At 49.3% G+C, this 20,109-nt stretch overlaps 1 protein-coding gene across 8 annotated transcripts in view; it reads left to right on the top strand.

The window, feature by feature from the left end:
- The first annotated feature begins 1,296 nt into the window (after positions 1–1,296).
- Positions 1,297–20,109, top strand: part of Ldlrad4 (low density lipoprotein receptor class A domain containing 4) — a 334,264-nt gene continuing 315,451 nt past the window's right edge. For 2 of the 8 annotated variants that reach the window (XM_060377110.1, XM_060377112.1), the window contains exon 1: positions 1,297–1,520. The gene's annotated coding sequence lies outside the window, so the exon portion shown is untranslated. Of the gene's footprint in view, positions 1,521–2,150; positions 2,330–7,258; positions 7,413–20,109 lie in introns of those variants that run through there. The other 6 variants (XM_060377116.1, XM_060377111.1, XM_060377114.1 and 3 more) reach the window with 5 other exon arrangements.

Genomic DNA, 20,109 nt, shown 5'->3' with positions numbered 1-20,109 from the left:
TGAAGGTAGGTGGCGGTATGGTACGTGCATTCCCCGATTAATGTTAGATGGGGCCCTTTAGCAACGCTAAGCCTTTATCTCTGCGGATGGGGGGCACGTCACCCAATGTTCCACAGTCTCGACTTCATCATCGGTAAAGCGGAGAACGGCTCACCGTTATCGTGGGGATTATGTAAAGGCAATCTGTGAGAAACGCCCAACACACGCCTCTCCATAGTTGTAGTCACTGTTAGGTCACAAGCAAACACGGATTGTTATGATGGCTGAGTAGAACTGAAGAAAAACTGAATGGAGATAATATTCCCCTAGCGGAAAAGTTGCTGACAAATTAACTGCAGATTTCAAATATCGTAGAAGTGTGTGTGTGTGTGGGGGGGAAGGGTTTGAAAACTGTTACCCCTTTAATTATTTCCATTCCTGTTAAACCAAACCCGAAACCTGGGTTCAAGTATTTTGACGGGCTTCAGGGAGGATAAATTTGCCAGCGAGGAACTCAACTCTCTAATTGTGTTGACTGCAATAAAATTGGCGGTGGCAGCAATCAATCTCCATCAAACATGGCCGGGTAGACCAGTGTCTGTGCTGGTCCTTCCGGAGGACCGAGGACCTATTGTTTGCACTCAGTGGAGGTCCTGTCCCGGCCTGCGGAGGACTTGGAGGTCTTTCTTCAAGGGCAAAGGGTCATAGCTCCTAGAGAAAGGATCCACGCCACTGCCCAGTCCAGACCCATATCCCTAGACGAGGGCATGACACCAGGGGCGTCCAGCCTGGATGAGGAGGCTCCTCAGACGTTCAACCCTTCCTCCTAACTGTCCTGGGGTCCGGAGCAGAGGGTCAAGTTCTGCTGCGGGTGGGCACCCACAGCGCCGCCCCCCCGAGGCCGTGGGTGCCCCTCCTCAAACCGCCAGTGGCCTACCCGCAGCGAGCGTACATCTCGCACCCCAGCTCCAGGCTCAGTACAGGGCTCAGGGGCTCGGGTGGGGTTCCGATCCGCCCCCTCTCCATCCCTCCCAGCCCGGGTCCTGCAGCCTTGGGGGGCACCGGGTGTGCACCTGGGCGGGGCCGCGTCCCCCGGCGGCGCCCCCCGCCCCCGCCGTCTGGCCGCACGCCGGGTCCCCGCCGCAGAGCCGGGGGAGGAGCGGCCGAGGCTGACTGGAGACAGACTCAGCCTCGGCGGGCGCGGTGGCGGGAGGCGCCCCCCCCCCCCCCCCAGCCCGCCCGACAGCACCGGCGCTCTCCCTCCCCCCTCCCTCCCTCCCTCCCTCCCTCCGGTCAGCCGGCGGGGATCCCCAGCGAGCCGGGGAGGAGTCGCGGCGGCGGCCGCCAGACAGGCTGCAAGTCCTGAGAAGGCGAGGGGGGGGGGGGGGCGGGGAGCTCCGGGAGCCCGGTGGCAGGTCCCTCTTAAAGAGCCACGCCGCGCCGCGCCGCCCGGAGCGCTGCCCCTCCCCCGCAGCCCGTGGGGCCGGTGGCCCGACCGCGCGGTGGGCGGTCCCGCTCACCCATCCAGGGGGCTGCGGCAGGTGAGTGTCGCCCGCCCGCCGCGGTCTCCGCGCCTGGCCAGAGTTCACCTCTGCGCCGGGGCGGGAGGAAAGGGGGGTCGGGGCACCCGGGTCGGGATGCCAGGCAGCCTGAGCCGGACTGCTGCTCTCCTAGTCCCCGCGTCCCCGGGACCGGCACACCGGGTCTGTGACGCTGTGTCTCGGGTGATCGTGGGGGGCGGCCGGGGCGCCTGCCCGTCCCCGGGAGGGCTCGGCTCGGCGTAGTCTTGGCCACCCGGGGACCCGGTGTTCTGCAGGGTCCCGCTCTAGCCGCTTCATCCTGCAGCACCCAGCGGTCCGGGTGGGCGCGCGGGGGGGGGTTGTCCGTCCCAAGCGGCGACGCTCCTAGGCCCGTGGGTGAGCTGCCGCGGCCGTTGGGGGCTGGAAGTCAGCGGCGACCGGGCGGCCCGGGGGCGGCCCGAGCTGGCACCGCAGCCTCCCCCTGCACCTTGCGCCCGGGCGCCCGGGCTCCAGGCTTCCCAGCCCGCAGACCGTCTCCTCTCCCCCCGCGCGCTTTGACGTCGGCCGCGGGCTGCCCGGGGCTCCTGGCATTGGCTGGCAAAGTCGATTGTCTGGGGCGGCTGCTGTTACTCTTAGGCTGGGTCTCCGGGCCGGGAGGAAGCAGGCGTGTGTTGAATTTCTCTTTGACCCTCACGGTGGAATAAACAGGAAGCGGAGAGCACCCAGCCGGCCTCTGCGTTTGGTTGTGGCTCTGCGCTCTACGGGCTGAAGGAGGCTTCCCCGGACCCCTGCCCGGCGTGCCGTCTGGGCACGGCTGGGGGGCGCGCCCTGTGAGTACGCCGCTGGGAGACAGTGGGCTCTCTGTGCGTTAACTCGCTGTGGTGCCACAGGGAGCATTTGCTTGCTCATTTTTAAACTTTTTCTTTTTGTCCTGTCTTGTCTTTCTTCTTTTTCATTGCAAGGGTTCTCAGTGAGCGGAGGTTTCAGGACCACGGGGACGCATGGTGGGTGGGCATCATTCCAAGAGCCCACGCTAGGGGCGTCCGTTCCGGGTTACCTGGAGAGGCACTGCCTTGGCCAGTCGGGACAGTGAGAAACTCGTTAAAACAAGTGGGGCTTCCTAGTTTCTGCCCAGGCACAGGATGACTGCTGAGTGTCAGTACTTCAGTCAACGGAACGTTTTGTTTTTCCACAAAGACTCTTAATGAACTAGAACGGATTATTTTGATTGGCTTTTCTTCCCCCGCCCCGAGTCTGTCTCCCCCTCGCCCCTTCTTTTCTAAGTGTTTTGCCACCTTGCCATCCCTGAACTCCTTGCTAAAAGTTAGAGTTAATTATGACAGTGATATTTATTGGTGACCTTCTGTGTGTTAGGCATTGTGGGCTGTGAAGTGAGAGGTTGTTCTCAAGGGCCACACTTGAGGTGGTAAAGAGGGTGAGCCCTGCTGGATCTTCAAAGCAGAGTGTTGGAGTGCAGAGGTAGCTTTCAGGGGCGCCAGGCTTTCCTAGCCTCTGGGGTTCAGTCCTAGCACCAGGTAAAAAAAAAAAAGTAGGGGGCCGTGCTGCGCAAACACTGCCAGGCTCATCTTCCAATGGCTTTCCATTGGTTTGGGTGTCCCCAAGCGTTATCCGCTCGTCTGTATCTGTCCTGGGCTTTTGGGACTGTGTATTGGATTTTCATGGATGGTTCTATGAAGACTCCCCAAGCCAGGGCCTCATTTTATATGGAAGAAGTTACAGTGTTCCCCTGTGGTTTAAACTCAGCTTACTGGCATCGTAAATCTGCCTTTGCTCATTCCTTTTGAAATGTAGAATAAATGTTCTGTAAAGAAACACTGTCAAATCTGAATCATTACACAGACAATGAAGGGGTCTAAGTATTACCAGTATTTATTGGATTTTAGTATTTGTTTTCTGTCATTCCAGAGAAGGCTTAACTCTTTAAGAAATTAACTTTGCTACCAATGTAGAACACAGCTAAGAATTAGAGCCGGGACTGTAAATGTCAGGGATTTACTGTAACAGAATTGTAAATACCTTCCCCTTGTTAAACAACAACAACAACAAAGCCAACAAACCCTCTAGCTTCTCGGTGTTCTGCCCCTACCCTTGTAAGAGCTCACCACCCTTGTCTATGATTCTAGGTCCTGTAGGTTTGTGTTTACGTTGGAAAGACTTGTGCCAGCGGGTCTTTAGGGCTATCTCTTGACTCCACCTTTTGGGTGCTTGGTTTTCATGACCACGGCCCTGTGGTGGAGCCCAGCCAGCGCCAGCTGCTTCTTAAGGGATTTCGTGGCAATCTGTTGGCACATCATTTGTCGTTCAACAGTCTTTTCTCCACCCGTCTCTGTTAGAATATATACATCCATAGGCAAATAGTTATTTCCCCTCAACTTGGGACTGTCCCGAGAATAGTTCTCTTGCCAGGCATGTTGAGAGCCAGGGCCTTCTTCAGAGGTGTTTACAGTTTCGGACTGTGCTTGACTTAGCAGCCTGGCAGAGAGGCCCTATAGCTCGTGGGTCATTTTCTTGTTTTTTATCTGGGTTGCTGGAGGACTGGATTCCTAGCCTGGCAGGGAAGCAAAGAGAGGGAAGGATGACTTCTGCGCCCTGTCCGTAGTTTCTGGCTGGCTGGCAAGTAAAGACCCCCAAACTCTGTATCCCTGTGCATATGCCCCACATTAAGTCAGTCACTTTATAGTGGTATGCAGGGTTGTCCTGTCATCATACGAAGCTAAAGCCCATAGGATTCTAGGTAGAGATACCTGCACGTGTACAGACCGGTTAGATCCTCATAGAAATCCTGGTCATGTTTCCTCTTTTCTTTCTTCTGAGTCTGGGCTTACGGAGTCGCTAGGATATGTCTCGTTTGGGGTCAGAACTGACAGAGAAAACTCAGGAAGTAACAGCTCGGAAAGGAGTGCGGCATTTTAACCTGGAAAATGTGAGAGTTATCCAACACACTGCAGATTCCCTTGGACACACGTATTAATGTTAATGGTGGCCAATTGCGGTGTTCCTATGTTTCCCTTTCCTTTCTTCCTCCTTTCATCTCTCCTTGGCTCACCTGCTCCCTGCTTCTTCAATCTTTCCCTTTTGTAGAAAAATCTTCCAGAAGCCATTATTCTCTGATGTTACTTTCTGCCAATATGGGCTGTGTTAGATGGGAAATTACATCTTGACCTATATTATGAGTGTACACGAGAAGTGAACTGTGAGTTTTAAAATAAGAAAATAGGGGCCTGGGGAGATGGCTCAGTCAGTAAGATGCTTGGAGTGCAAGCACAAGTACCTGGGTTAAGATCCCTAGTGCCCATGTAGCCACCAGTGACGAAGGTGCAGAGATGGACAGATACCTGGAACTTGCCAGCCAGCCAGTCCAGATGAATTCGTGAGCTCTAGATTCAGTGAGAGACCCTGACTCAAAAAATACGGTGAGGAGAGATTGAAGAAAAGATCTTATGTTGACCTCTTTTGCGTTGACATGCACACACACGCCCCTCCCCCCACACAAATAGGAATGGGAATTCTGCACACACACGCCCCTCCCCCACACACATAGGAATGGGAATTCTGCACACACACGCCCCTCCCCCACACAAATAGGAATGGGAATTCTGCACACACACGCCCCTCCCCCACACACATAGGAATGGGAATTCTGCACACACACGCCCCTCCCCCACACAGATAGGAATGGGAATTCTGCACACACACGCCCCTCCCCCACACACATAGGAATGGGAATTCTGCACACACACGCCCCTCCCCCACACACATAGGAATGGGAATTCTGCACACACACGCCCCTCCCCCACACACAAATAGGAATGGGAATTCTGCACACACACGCCCCTCCCCCACACACATAGGAATGGGAATTCTGCACACACACGCCCCTCCCCCACACACATAGGAATGGGAATTCTGCACACACACGCCCCTCCCCCACACAGGAATGGGAATTCTGCACACACACGCCCCTCCCCCACACACATAGGAATGGGAATTCTGCACACACACGCCCCTCCCCCACACACATAGGAATGGGAATTCTGCACACACACGCCCCTCCCCCACACACATAGGAATGGGAATTCTGCACACACACGCCCCTCCCCCACACAGATAGGAATGGGAATTCTGCACACACACGCCCCTCCCCCACACACATAGGAATGGGAATTCTGCACACACGCCCCTCCCCCACACAGGAATGGGAATTCTGCACACACACGCCCCTCCCCCACACACATAGGAATGGGAATTCTGCACACACACGCCCCTCCCCCACACACAGGAATGGGAATTCTGCACACACACGCCCCTCCCCCACACACATAGGAATGGGAATTCTGCACACACGCCCCTCCCCCACACAGGAATGGGAATTCTGCACACACACGCCCCTCCCCCAATTCTGCCCAGTATTTGAATTTCATATTCCCCAGCACCTGCCACTTTTGGGGGAGATTGTGTGGCACGTGCTCCTGTGTACATGTATGCCGTTGCCTGTGCTCATGTCGGGTGACAGAAGTGAGTGCCTGTACTGTTCACGGCTATACATGTATTGGGGTCAGATTCCCAATTAATATTGGTTTTCCTCTGTTACAGGAAGACTCGGGAATAATGTCTGTGTTGTTGCACATCCATTTGATCTAAAGATAGATTGCTTTTCTTTGAAATGATACTTTGACCTTTTTAAGCTGTTTTTTCTTTCTTTCTTTCTTTCTTTTTTTTTTTTTTTTGCTGTTGTTGTTTTCATGAGGACTTTTCTCTCCACCAAGCTTGTTTTCCAGCTAGGTCTTGGAAATTATGAAGAATGTAGCTGTAATTTCTCCCTTGATTGGCAGTTGAGAGCTTTCCTGGACAAAAATAAGGCTCTACTGTGCCAAATGGTTGACTTTTCTAGAATAAAAACTGTAAAGGGTATGCAAAAGTCTTCTGGTTAATATATTGGTATTCCCAGAACCCACTAAACCCCTGACAGCCTGCCAGCATTCACTTAATGAGGACGCAGAATGTCTGGCTCAAATTCCCATGAGTAGAATGAGGTGGGGGTTGGATCTCCACACCCTTTATTAATTTTTAATGACTGTATTTTGTTTTGCAGATTTTACTTAAGTACCCCAGAACCCTCATAGCTGACCCCAAACTGGCCCCAACCCCATTCATTTATTTATATAGCATAGGAAAATGGTAAAGCGTTTGAGAGTGCTAACAGATCACTTCTGACTACCTGGCTTCTTTCCTTGCTGGTTTTCTTTCTTTTTTTTCTTCTTCCTTAGTTTTTTTTTTTTTTTTTTTTTTTTTTTTTTTTTTGAAAAGGAAGAGAGAAAAGGGAAGGAAAAGACGACAACTTTAAAAAAAAAAACAAGAAATGATGTTTTGTTGTCAGTTAGGAAAAGAGAAGCATTTATGAAACCTTTAGGATTGTCAGACAGTTTATATGACAGTGCAAGTTGGTGCTCGCCAAGCTTCAGACAGATTGTTAATGTTACATGACAGGGATAAATAAATTACTGCTGTCTGCAACACGCTTGCACTGCAAACCCACTGTGCAGCCCAGCTGGCCGTGTGCCGCTCCTGGGGCCTGGTGGAAGTGCAGCTGCTCAGGAGGCCCCTGCCTGGAGTGCTGAGACCTGGTTTAGAGGTGAAAAGGGTGTGTCTCTCATTTTTACTTTGGGCTTAATGGTAGAATCCACTTACCGGATATCCGTGCTCCCTAACCTCCCTTCCCTCCCCTTGTTTTTTACTAGGCTGCCCATCCTTGTCCACTCCTGACTCCATCTTGGTCTTCTGGTCTATACCCACATTCTTCTTCCCAGGAAAGGGAAAGGTTCGTAGCTGCACAGAGTCTGAGGTATTCTGCAGCCAAGTTCCAAGCTGTTTACAGTCGTGTTCTTGATACAGGTACAGACACAAACTGTCTGCAGCGGATGAGTGTGTGTGTGCTTCCCGGAAGGGGGGCCGGGTGGCACTCCTTGGGCATAATGTACTTTTATCATGGCAGTTTGGCGACTCAGCTGGCAGAGTGACAGGTGTAATGAAGTTAATGGTCTTGCTCTAGTTGTTAGTGGACGCACTGCTCATATTACAAAGCCACCTCATATGCGGAGCCCCAGCCAAGTGATTTGCAATTCTCCTTGCAGATAGGACTCTAGGCTTGGCTTATTAAGTGACATTAAGGTCAGGAATTGGGTGGGTGTGAGAAATGTGTGTGTGCCCTTAGCCACCCTTGTCTAACTGCGTTGGAGTGACTATTCAAAGCCTTAGAGAAGGAAATAACCTATTCCATCCCCTCTGGCTGGCCCTTCCTTCTCCTAGGGTGTGGTGGGGGACCCTTTGGTGTGTGTGGACTTCCTGCCCTTGGGGTTTACAGAATGCAGGCTTCCTGCCAAATTGCTCGATCCTAGTTGCTTGCCGGCCACTCTCTCCAGAAATAGGCAGTTGCTGGGGGAGGCACAACTTGGCATTGTTTCTGTTGCCTGTGGCCCCAGGGACTTGTAACCTGTGCACAGAGTCGGGGTGGCACTGTTCTGTCCAGGGCCAAAGCCAGAGCGCTGCTTTCTGAAGGGCTCCGTGAACCTGGTCAGACCTGCATGGACCCTGGCACTTGGTCAGATCACCTTGGCAGGATTTCCTCTTACGGGCATGCGTTTTTCTGCTGGGTTCCCTTCTTAGTGTACATCTATCAGCCAATAGAATCTTCACAGCAGCCCCATGACAGACACAGCTGACATCTGCATTTTACCGACACAGGTCGAGAAGTTATCCAAAGTCATATAAAACTGTAAATAAAAAACATAGCCCCGAACAGCTTGGGCCATCTGGCTAAGTGATCTGCGGCGTTGACATTTTAGAAAAGGGCTGCACAGGCAGGCCACAGTTCTTCATCAGAGGCCATATGAGTTTAAGGAGGAATGTCCTGCCATTTCGCTACTTATCTCTCCGCAGGCCCCAGTGGGATTCTAGCTAGCCAGCATGCTCAGGGTCCTCCTGCGTGCCTCCCCATTTGATGTTTCCTCACCACACTCCTTGCTCTGATCCTGCTCTCTGCTGTCTGGTCTGCGGTGAGAGCCTGGGTTCTGAGAACTGGAAAGTCAGCAGCTTTGTGTCTGTTGCCTTGTGCCTTCAGTTCCTTGAAAGAAAGGCAAGGCACACGCCAGCAGAGTGCTTTTCTGTGCCCTTCAAAACTACATCTGTTCCTCTTTCCACTGAGTGTGACTGCCCACTTCCTAGAGAGAAAACAGGCCCACAGAAGAGCATGCAGGGCTGAGGGGGAGGCCGGAAATCTTCAAAGTGTCCGTTTATGTAGAAGGATCATGGAGTACCATTCTCTCCCCCCCCCCCTTGGCTCACATTTGAAGAAACTTGAAATGAAGATTCTGTACTTAGCACCCCAGGGCATCCATTAGTTAGCCATGCAGAGAGTTATACATTTATGCCCTGTAAATACTTGTGTATCTTGGACCAACACAGAGTCTGTATAGGTTTGAGATTATAGGAAGAGCTAAGCTTCCAAGATATGGGCATATAAATTTGGCCCTGACTGAACAGCCCTTGCTGTGTTTGGGTGATTCCTTGGAGTTGGAGCTACTGGTTGTGGGCCAACCTACTTGGGCGCTGAAATCTGAACTCAGGTCCTTTGCAGAGCAGTACTTGTTCTTGACTGCCGAGCTGTCTCTCTAGTCCCTCCTCTCTGGTTTTCTTGTTATTTTTAAAGAACAGTTTCAGGGCACGTAGACTGATACTAGTCTTCTCTATTACAAATAATACTTTAACTGAAAAAAAATTATTAAAAAATTATTAGGATCTCATTCTGTAGCCCAGGCTGGCCTTAAACTTACTATTGTATCCCAGGTTGGGCTCAGATTTGTGGAGGTCCTTCTGCCTCAGCCTCCTGAATGCTGAGATTACAGGTGTGAGCTACTATGTCTGCTTTGAACATTTCTGTATTACATATAGAGGTTGAGTAGTTTCCTAAGAGGAGAGTCAGTGGATATGAGGACTTCTGAGGGTCTTTCAAAAGTTCTCAGAATGGGTGGGGCAGCTTGCACCCACAGATAGAAGGGCTGCCCAGCGACTATGCCATGTGGACAGCAACCAGTGTCAGCACCTTTGCATGCTTGTCAGCAAAACGATATGATTTTAATACTTTTATTTCTTGTTCTTATTGTTAAAAATCTTGGCTGGTATCATTTGGGTTATAGGTTTAAAATTTGCTGCTTGTTAAGGGCAAATGTAAGGATGTTTTAAATTTAAAGTATATTTTATTCAGATAGATTAGGGGTGCATTAACAGCCTAATCATAATTTCTGTGTTTCTCCCTATCAATCTACCTGTCTATCTACCTGTCTACCTTCTATCATGTACATATATGAACAATGACAGGATTTTATGGCAGTAGTGTTGTAGTAAATTAAATAAGGGCTGTTGGGCTATTTAGGGTCTATTATTAGCACTAAGATTATCACAGCGGAATTATTTAAACCACTGTCACAAATAACAAGACACAGACACCTGTTAGATTTATACTCGCCTTATTTACCTTGGGCTGGGCAGATATTCCACTTACACTGTCTTGATACCCTCACCATCCATCTCCCAGCCCCTATCCAAAGCCGTCTGCCTTAATCCTTCCCATGTGGTCTATCTTCCATTCATAATCCCATGGTACTTGCTTGTGTTCTTCATCTGGGCCTTTTCACGCTGTTATTGGAGTCCTTCCTCGCAGCTCATGTGGATTTTTTCTCCTTGCTAACCCACCTTTGCCTCTTCCTTCCTTCTCTCCTTTTGTTCCTTTGTTTCCAATGATTCCCTGTCCTCCAAAGCCCAGGCACCGTAGCCACGCCTACTTCATTCTGCCCTGCCCAGGTATAGGCTGTTTAATCAACCAATCAGATATGTCTTAGGCAGGTTTACAAAACAAAGATAGGAGTAACCAAGTCTTGAGGGTCAGTAACATGCATCAGGCCAACCTCCAACACTGCCCTTTTTTAAAAAAATTATTTATTCTTATTTTATGAGCATTGCTATTTTGCCCAAGTACATGTCTGTGTGAGGGTGTCAGGTCCCCTGGAACTGGAGTTATGGACTGTTGTGAGCTGCCATTCGGGTGCTGGGAATCGAACCCAGGTCCTCTGGAAGAGCAGCCCCCAGAAGACTGCTCTCGGTCTTTCCTTATTATTGTACTCTCCCTTTATGAGCGTGCACTTGGAGTCACAGTAGAGAAATGAGGGCCTGGAGAGGACATGGGTTCAGCATCTGAGTGCTGGTTCAGCCAGGTGGTACCTTGTCCAGTCAGTTCTCTTTGACCACTGTTGGAGAGCAATAGGTCTAGTTTATTTGTGTCCTCCACCAAGGGCACAGACTTACCATGCCTTTGTGTGTATCAATCAATGGCCACTTCTCTGTGCTACATGTTTGTGCCCTCAGCGGGAGCACCTCATGTTCTCTGCACCTGTGCTCGTGTCCAACAAAGGTCTCAGCCCGTCCAGACCAGTAGGCGACTCAACAGTGCCTTGTCTCCCAAACTGCTTGTCCCTACATGTTGAGGGAGATGAAAATCATTTTAGTGGGGTCTGCTTCCTTGAAGTCACTCTTTCATGGAACGCTTAGAAACAGCTGTTTGTGGTCCCCGAAGGGTAGAGGAAGACATCGCTGTCCCACGGCCGGTTGTAATTAGTGTAGTACAGCTACCCTCACAGGCACCCACGTCCCTGAGCTGGGGGAACTGGTGCACACTGCATGGCATTCATCTGTCCTGTGGGTGTGTGTTGGGGGCCTGAGTCAGCATGCCCTCCTGCCTGGTAGACAGTGGTCAGGGTCCAAGGGACTGTGCAAGCAGGTCTGTTTCGTGTGAAGCCTTCGTAGAAGTGCTCAAGGATGTTCTTACATGGGAAGACAGACTGCAATGCAGGATAGTGACTGTCTGCTCCTGGAGGCACTGTGATCCATCTACCTGAGCTTTGGACCCCAGGGAGGGTTCTTCTGTGTGCTGGAGGCCCACTGAGTGCCATATCCTTACCTAGGCAGGGACCCGCTCTCACAGATACTGGGCAGTGTGGATCGTATTGTGCCTATACAGTGTGCTGGCTAGTTTTATGTCAACTTGACACAGGGTCGGGTCATTTGAAAGGAGGGAACCTCAACTGAAAAAAAAATGGCCTTAAGACCTAGCTCTAGGACATTTTCTTAATTGATGATTGATGGGGAAGGGCCCAGCCCATTGTGCGTGGTGTCTTCCCTGGGTTCTATAAGAAAATAGGCTGAGCAAGCCATGAGGAGAAAGCCAGTGAGCAGCACCCCTCTGTGGTCTCTGCATCAGCTCTTGCCTCTAGGTCCCTACCCTGTTGGAGTTTTTGTCCTGACTTCTTTCAGTGATGGACTATCAGTGTAGAAGTATAAATCCAATAAACCCTTTCCTCCCCAAGTTGCTTTTGGTCATGGTGTTTCTTCATAGCGATAGTAACCCTAACCCTAATCGTAATCATAACTATACAGTTATTATTAGCCTCCCATAGTACATTTAATTCAGGAAAAGGGTGAACAATAAGCCAAGGTGGAGTTACTTCATGGAGCCCTCAGTGCCTGGGTCTGCCATGCAAATCCTTGGTTTAGTTGCTACAATAAAGGGCATGTATTTAAGCTCTGGGTATACTTAGATCGTTGAGGAAGGTCCCTGTCCTGATGGTCGAGGCTGTCCCTGCCTGATCCATTGAGGAAGCTGAGCTGTCGCAGGGACTTGAACATATTCCCTGGGGTGTTGGGGTGTTGGGGTGATGGCCCACAGCCACGTGGGAGGATTGAGCAGACCTGTGGCCCCGAAACCCCCCTAGGTGTCACCTCCGGGTCTGGCTTTCACCTGCTGCTCCTCCATCCATCCCTCTAGAGCTCTTGTCCTGCTGGACTGCTTGGAGGTGACCCAGCGAGTTTCTAGGCACCAGACCTCACTTTGCTGTTTTCCAGCATAACAATTTGACCATTTCTTACATTTTGAAAGGACAAAAATAAGACAGGGTGTGCTCAACCAGTTGGGAGGGGCTCATTGCCATACACATTTCTTCCTAAATGGAAGCTATTAAGCCAAATATGAAGTGTTTGTGAAGTGCCTGCCCAGAACTGGAATGTGGTCAGAGGCCCAGTTCCTCCGCTTTGGGGACTTAGAGACTAAGAAGGAAATGGAATATGGTATGAGCAGCAACTGGCAAATAAGGACCGTTCCGTGAGCAGGCTTAGAATCCAGTTTTAAAAAGCATCATACCTACAGGAAAGAGAGGTTGCTTGACCCACAGGATGGAGAGTGGGGGTCTTCCCCAGTCCATTTTTCTTTCACTCTCTCTTCTCCTCTTTTCTTCTGGAACTCACATGCTGCCCAAACACTAGGTACCAAGAATGCAAATATCCAAAGACGTAGGTCTGTCCCCAAGTGACAGAAGACAGATGTGCGCACTGTGGGAACAGCCCCACTAGAGGAGAAAGGGGGAGGCTTTCTTCGGACTTCAGATAGTGCAGGGAGGTTTTAAGAGAGACTAAAGACTGTGCCCTGACTGCGCCCTCCACCTCCCATCACTCTGTTCACATGTTGAAATACAGTCTGCAGGGTGAGAGTATCGAAAGTCAGAGCCTTTAGGGCGGTGGCTCTTCATCTTCCAATGCTGCAACCTTTGAATACAGTTCCTCATGTCGGGGTGACCCCCAGCCATTATTTTTGTTGCTGCCTCATAACTGCAACTTTGCTGTGGTTATGAATTGTAATGTAAATATCTGCTATGCAGAATATCTGCTATGTGACCCCTGGGAAAAGGGCACACAACCCCAAGGGGTCTTGACCCACAAGTTGAGAACAACTGCTTTAGGAGGTCGTCAGGCCAGCAGGGTGGAAATGCAGTGAGACAGAAGTAAGTTCAGAGGCCTGGAGTCTGCGGTTTGATGCAGGGGAAGGGTGATGTGGCTGTCTGATTGAAGCACAGATATATGTGAGTGCTTATAGCTTCTGCAATTTAAAAGTTTAAGTTTAAATTATTTCCATTAGGTTTGTTTGGTTGGCTGTGATTTTTTTTTTTTCATTTGAGGTTCAAATTCATGGTCTCTCGTAAGCTAGGTAAGCACTAGGCCATACCACACAGCTCCCAAGTCTGTGGCACTTAGGTGCCAACAGTCCATGTTTAATTGTTTTACCACATGGACACTTTAAGGCCGCTTTCCTAAGTTTTGTTCAGAGGGACACAAGGAGCCAGCAGCTTAGGTAACATGAAAGACTAGTCCCCAAAATATTGGAATTATTTGTCTTAGTTAAGGTTTCCATGGCTGTGAAGAGACACCCCAAGCAAGGTAACTCTTATAAAGGAAAAACGTTTAACTAGGGCTGGCTTAAAGTTTCAGAGGTTCAGTCCATTATCATCATGGCAGGAAGCGTGCAGCAGACAGGCTGACATGGTGTTGGAGACAGAGCTGAAAGTTCTACATCTTGATCTGAAGGCAGCTAGGAGGAGACTGGGTTTCCACACTGGGAGGAGCTTGAGCATAGGAGACCACAAAGCCTGCCCCTACAGTGACACACTTTCTCCAACAAGGGCACACCTACTCCAACAAGGCCACACCTTCCTATGGGCCAAGCGTTCAAATGCTTGAGTCTATGGGGGTCAAACCCATTCAAACCACCACGTTATTTATTCCTGTTTGGAGCGCTGGTACCGTTTTACTTTGTAAGGGTGGGCACTTTAGTTTAGTGAGTTAATTCCATGTGTTCGATGTGCACAGAGCATAGAGAGATAAAGTTTCTTTAACTGGCTTCATGGAATGTGTGTCATGGGAAAGATGCAAGAAAATTAAATTTGATACACTTGTAGGTGTTCATGCTCAAGACAGAATGCAAGTGTGGTGGGAGGCAGCGTAACCTTGGGGGTGTTGAAGGAGCAAAGTGTTCCTGGGATAGACCAGACATAAAGGGTCCATGCAGGTTTTCAGGTGGAGGACGGGCCAGTTTTCAAAAGCAAAGACAGGGTGAGGAATTTTGTTGGAAGACTGTAAACAAGGGTAAGAGGCATGCATTTTTTTAACATCAGCCGGGGCCAGCACTCACCATGGTCATTGGTGTTGTGTCACGGTATGGGACTAGCTCTGATGGGGCTCTTCCTGTTTTCCTTTTCCTAAAAAACATGGTCAAGATGGACAAACAAACAAACAAACAAACAAGTCTGTTGTATCTACTGGGTTGGTCAGCTTTCCGTACTGTGATGAACATCTGTGATAATCAGCCTGTAAAGAGAAAAGAGTCATTTTGGCTCATGGCTTTAGACACTCTAGTCTCACTGCTCTGGGGCCTGTGGAGAGGCATTGCATCCTGGCGAAGGATCACGTGGTAGAACAAAACAGCTCAGATCACTAACAGAAAGTGAAGGCAAAGAAGAAAACGTGATCCTTTTATCGCCTTTGAGGGAAAACCCTCAATGGCCTGAAGACATCCCACGTGCAACAGACACGTGCAAAAAGTCCTGCTTTCCAGTACTGCCACCCTGAAGACCAAGCCTCCGGAAGGGAGCTGTCACCATAGAAGTTACAGCACCTCTGGTCTGTGTCATATCTAGTTATTCACACTTGGGCTGAGACCTGACCATCGTGGTTTAATACATTCTATTTCTTCATGTTTTGAAAAATGATTAAATTCTGTGCTCCATACAGTTCACGCAAGAAAGCCAGATTGATCACTTTCACGTGGGAATAATAATGCTTTCTGTTTGCAAAACACTTGTAACATTTTACAGCTTTTACAGACATCGAATTTCATGTTCCTTGGCTTTATGGAGCAAATAATTAATGAAATGTACACAGAAGTGTAATTAATAGATTTGGTCCTTCTACAATGTGCTCTTCAGCTCAGAGTGGAATTCATCTTTTTTTTTCTTCCTTCCTTTAGTTTTAAAACCAAATTGGAAGGCAAGCTCTTGTTACCGCCCAAGCCACACAGCAGGCTGTTTCCTGAGGGCTGTTGAACCTGAGGGATGGCAGTTGGCAGGGTGGACACATAGACTATGCAATTCTGAGGATAGGGCAAAACCTTAGACATCAAATTTGAAGATATGCATAATTAAACCAATGAGAGTAAGGAGGTCAAACTATGAAGCCTCTCCAGGGACTGTGGTGGACAGAGACTCCCAGCAGTGAGTGTGAGAGCCCAGGCCACTCCGTGAGCTTTCATTTCCTTTCTATATTGTTTGAGTGTTTTCCGGCAACTCTTCAAGGAGGACTCTTTTGGAGGCTCTTCAAGGGCCTCAGAAGAGCACTGCGGGTTCTGACAAACAGGAAGACCAGCCTTCCCGCTGGCTGGAAGCTAGGCGGCACAGCTTCTTCTTGGATCAGGGTCCCACCAACACCCTGGCTTGGTACAGGGTGTTCAGCCATGGACCCACGTTGACTTCAGCTCAGTTTCTTCCCGTCTGGCAAAAACTTCCTCTGTGTCTTGTCCCTGCTGCTTGTTGTGTGGTCCTGGCCCCGATCCGGTCCTGGAAGAGGACGCACTGCTAACTGCTGTGCCCTTCTCCCTCCCTGCTCATCTCTTCACTGCTCTGTGTGACTCAGTCTTCCCCCGTTGCCAAGCCTCCCAATGCTCTTCTGATGCTCTTCTTGAGTCCCCAGTGTAAGCCATTCACACCTGCGGCCAGGGTTTTCTGCCCTCCTCCCTGAAATGCTGCCTCTGGTGACTGTGACCGTGCTCCTGAAACTGCACGAAGCTGCTGTGGAGGACGAGTGCTGTTGAGGCTTTCAGCAGACTCCATCCTGTGTCTGATGCTGGTGATAAAGACCAAAGGCTGGCCGGTCTGCTGGGTTTCCGTGGGGCAGACCCTCTTGTCTCCTAGGAGAGCAGCAGTGACAGGTGCTTCTACTAAGAGTGCTCGAGGTCACTGGTCAGTAGTTTAGGTGGCAAATGAAGTGCTTTCTGGTCTCCGGTAATTAGTTTGTGTGATCAATACATACTGAATAACTTCTGTAGAGGCCTCTTCTCGTAGTTATGTATAGGGAGTTGACATTGGGCTTGTAATAAAATGGCAAGGTCCCTCCTGCAGGGGTCTGCCATGCAGATGAAACACAATCTCTGCATTTGCTTAAAAACTGGGTTGCCTCAATAGATGACTTGTTATTTTTGCCTGCCACTCAAATACACTGCCTGCCTTCGGGTGACATGGCAGCGACTGTGATCCATGAAGCTTACTTTCTTCTTTACCATTGCTAAGATATAATAGTACATCAAGGGGCATTTCATCTTGCTCCTGGAGGTGGGGATGTTTCAACAAGGTCAGGAAAGGATTTAAGAACTACCCTGGAAAGCAGGCTGGAGAATTTAGCACCATTTTTCTTGAGGCATATTTCTTCTAGGACCTGGCTGTCATGTTCCGTGTCATTTAGAATAACATTGTCTAGGCAAAGTCATCATCTGGTGTTGGGTCTCCTACATGGGCAGCGTTACGGGCCGAGTGAACCCTGCCATTGAGGCACAGTTGGTGTCAGAGCCAGGAGGAAGCAGGGGCTCCACCATACTTGGGTGTGGGGGTAGTTCTAGATGGAGGCAGAATCCTTTTGTTGTTGTTGGGAGTGGTTATGTTTTTTACTTCACTTTGATGCTTACTGGGACCAGAAGGTCCCAGCAAGGCCTTTGGTCAGGGGTCCTCCCAACCGTGCTTTTTCCTGTCTATGGCATACTATACCATACCTCTTCCTAGAAAACACTGAGAGCAGACAGATCACTGCCCTGTCCACTGTCCAGCAGCAATTCAGTATTGCTAGTTACATGGATAAGTGGGCATGGGAGCAAGGGATGCCTTCTTTGGCAGGGGCACAGATGCAGACCTCAAGACTCCCAGGGCTTGGTGAAGCTTTGATGCTGAAGCAGAGCAGTTCCTGGGCTTCTGTCCGTCTGTTGCTGTCTAGGTGGCTGCCGGGGTGGGTACAAGGCCACCTCACCTCTGTTATTGCGGATTAGGTCAGGCCTCAATGCAAACAGTTGGTTCGGATGGAAGGGGTAAAGTACAGCTGCAGAGGTGGCAGGGACAGGCCTGGGGATAAGTCACTTATAATGCTCTCATCCACTGTCCTGGGCTAGGTCTCTGCTTCCATTATCTTCCCCCAGGATTGGAATGAACTGAGGACTTCATCTGTGCTAAGCAAGCAAGCCCTCTTCCGCAGAGTTCCACTCCTAATCCCCACATTAAAGGCTTACTTTTTACTTTCCCCCACAAAGTAAACTGCGTTCTAGAAATCAGAAGAAGCAACTGTTTTCTAGACCAACTCTTTGCCCTCCTTTTTTACTCTCTCAGACCCAAATCTCTAGCTACGTGCATTATGGGTGAATTAAATATTGTTCATATGTTTAGAGCAAATCCATCAAGCTGTGAAATATTATTAGATTTAAGAATGTTCTAGAAATTATGTTATAAAGAGACTTTTTTCTATAGAAAACCTCTGATCACAGAAAAAGTTTAAAGTGGAGGTGATTAAGGAGGATGAATCTTTGTTTTTGTATCTTTTCAAAGTAGGCTAAGCATTTGATTATTTCCTGGAACCCTGACTCACTTTCTCCACTCCAGCTGTGATTTTGTTCTGGTACTACAGGTGATTTCCTGGGTTTGCTTATTTATTTTGTTGTCTTGGGCTTAAAATCAACACAGAGATAGTGAAGATCAAGTGCCTGGTGGAACAAGGGGCAGAGGACCTGAGAAAGATGAGCTGGAAAGAGCGGCAGTTTCTCTCCGTGGATGATTTTTCAGCCCATGTGTAATAGACCATAGCACTAGCCATGCTCACCTATTAAGAAAAGTGACCGCAGACACAGTGATTTCTTTCTCTGTCCACTCAGGACACATGGGCAGTCTTGCCTGTAACAGGGAAGGTGTGAGCAAAGGCTACTTTTGCTGAGAGTCTGGTTTGAATCATACCCCTCACCCCCAATCCACACACCCAAAAGACAGACTGAGAGGAAATATACATAAACATTAAAAATAGATGCCTTGAAGTGTGGTGCTAAGGATGAGCTAAAAAAGAAATTCTTTTTAAAAAAATGATCTTGTGTTTCTGTTTTTATAATGAGAACATTCCCAGTAAAGGGTGTGGAACAGAAAGTCAGTTTCTGAAAAATTGTGGAAAACAAAAATTAGGTGTGTATCTTGTGAAGTGTTTTGGAGGCAGGGATGAAGTTGCTACGGGGGTAGAAAGGTTTACTTTCCACAGAGTGGTTCCATCTGGCCCTGTCTTACTCCTGGAGCCACGCTGGGCGGCCGTACGTGGGACAGAATTTCTTATTAGATGGGGAAACAGTTACACGACGAATTATTATTCCATCCTTCCCCTGAGATTACTATCTAGCTTTGATCTAGTAGCAGGGCAAGGTTCCAAGTCTTCTTTCCAGGCTGACTCTTCTAGTCACCTGTGTGATTTGGAAGGCCAGTCTGCAGTCTGGAGGGCTGTGCCTCTGCTGTTGGAAGCGTTCCTTGTCCGACATGGAACCATACTCTAGTGTCAGAGCTGGAGCTGATTTGCCGAATTCATTTGCAGAAGTGCTGATATCTCTTTCTTGGAGGTGACGTTTTTATGCCTCTTTGCTCCTTAAAATCATGATGTCACTGCCCTTCCTTCTTACACTTGTTTAGAACCAACACAGTCAACTTAGAGACAAGGTTGCAACATTCTGTCCTGGAAGTCTGGCCAGGGGCCATCTTACATGTGTGGGGAGTTAGGCCTTATATTTAATAGAGATGGGTACAGAGAGATGACCTGGGAAGCCTGTGGAACATTAAAAGGGGTTCAAAGCTAGAGGCTGACATATAGGACCCGGGTCATGGAGGGCTGAGTTGCAGAAATCAGGGTGAGTGGCATGAGGGGCAGAGTTAGAGGACTGGGGTGAGGGTGCAAACTGGGACTGCCAGCGTTCAGGTATTTAATAAGCAGTGGGAGCTTGGTCTGTGGATCTTAGGGTGTTCCCGAGGATTAACTCTTGTGGTACTAATATGGCAGGTATGTGATAAAGGAGGCCCCAAATGGGCAGGTCTTCTCAGAAGTGAAGGCGTTGGACATGTGAGGGATTCTTGTATAGATAGTCTTTGGTCTTTGGTCTTGGACCACTGTGTCTGGAAGATGGGGCGGGGGATAACTTTTGCCTGGCTCAGAGCATAACTGTGACCTCGAGGTGGAAGGTCAAGTGTTTTCTTTGAAACGAGGACGACTAAGCATTCTCCTTCTTCCAGTTGTACTCTGCCTTCTCCCTCTTGTGAGCAGGTAGGAGGAGGCTCCATGAAGCGCTCATGAGTGGGCTGTTTGCACATGAGGCTGCTAGCATGTACCACAGCTTGGTACAAAGGAGGGTTGCCACAGACATTGGGCCTGTGGACAGTGATGCCAGCATGCCAGTTTCTTATTGACTTGGTGACAGAGGTGATGCGTTTTCGTCCATCTCTAAGGCCAGATGGAACAGAGGTGATCCTGTTTAACAGGAAAAGCAATTAGACATGCATGGAACATGGAATCTTGTTTTTTTGTTTATCTCCATGTAGCATGAACAACTCAAGGTCCATTCTGTCAGTGGACACTATTATATAATGTGTAATAATGACAGACA

This window comes from Meriones unguiculatus, chromosome 2, assembly GCF_030254825.1.
Source record: "Meriones unguiculatus strain TT.TT164.6M chromosome 2, Bangor_MerUng_6.1, whole genome shotgun sequence".
Lineage (NCBI taxonomy): Eukaryota > Metazoa > Chordata > Mammalia > Rodentia > Muridae > Meriones > Meriones unguiculatus.
The sequence above is the reverse complement of the archived record's forward strand: the minus strand, read 5'-3'. Positions and strand labels throughout refer to the sequence as shown.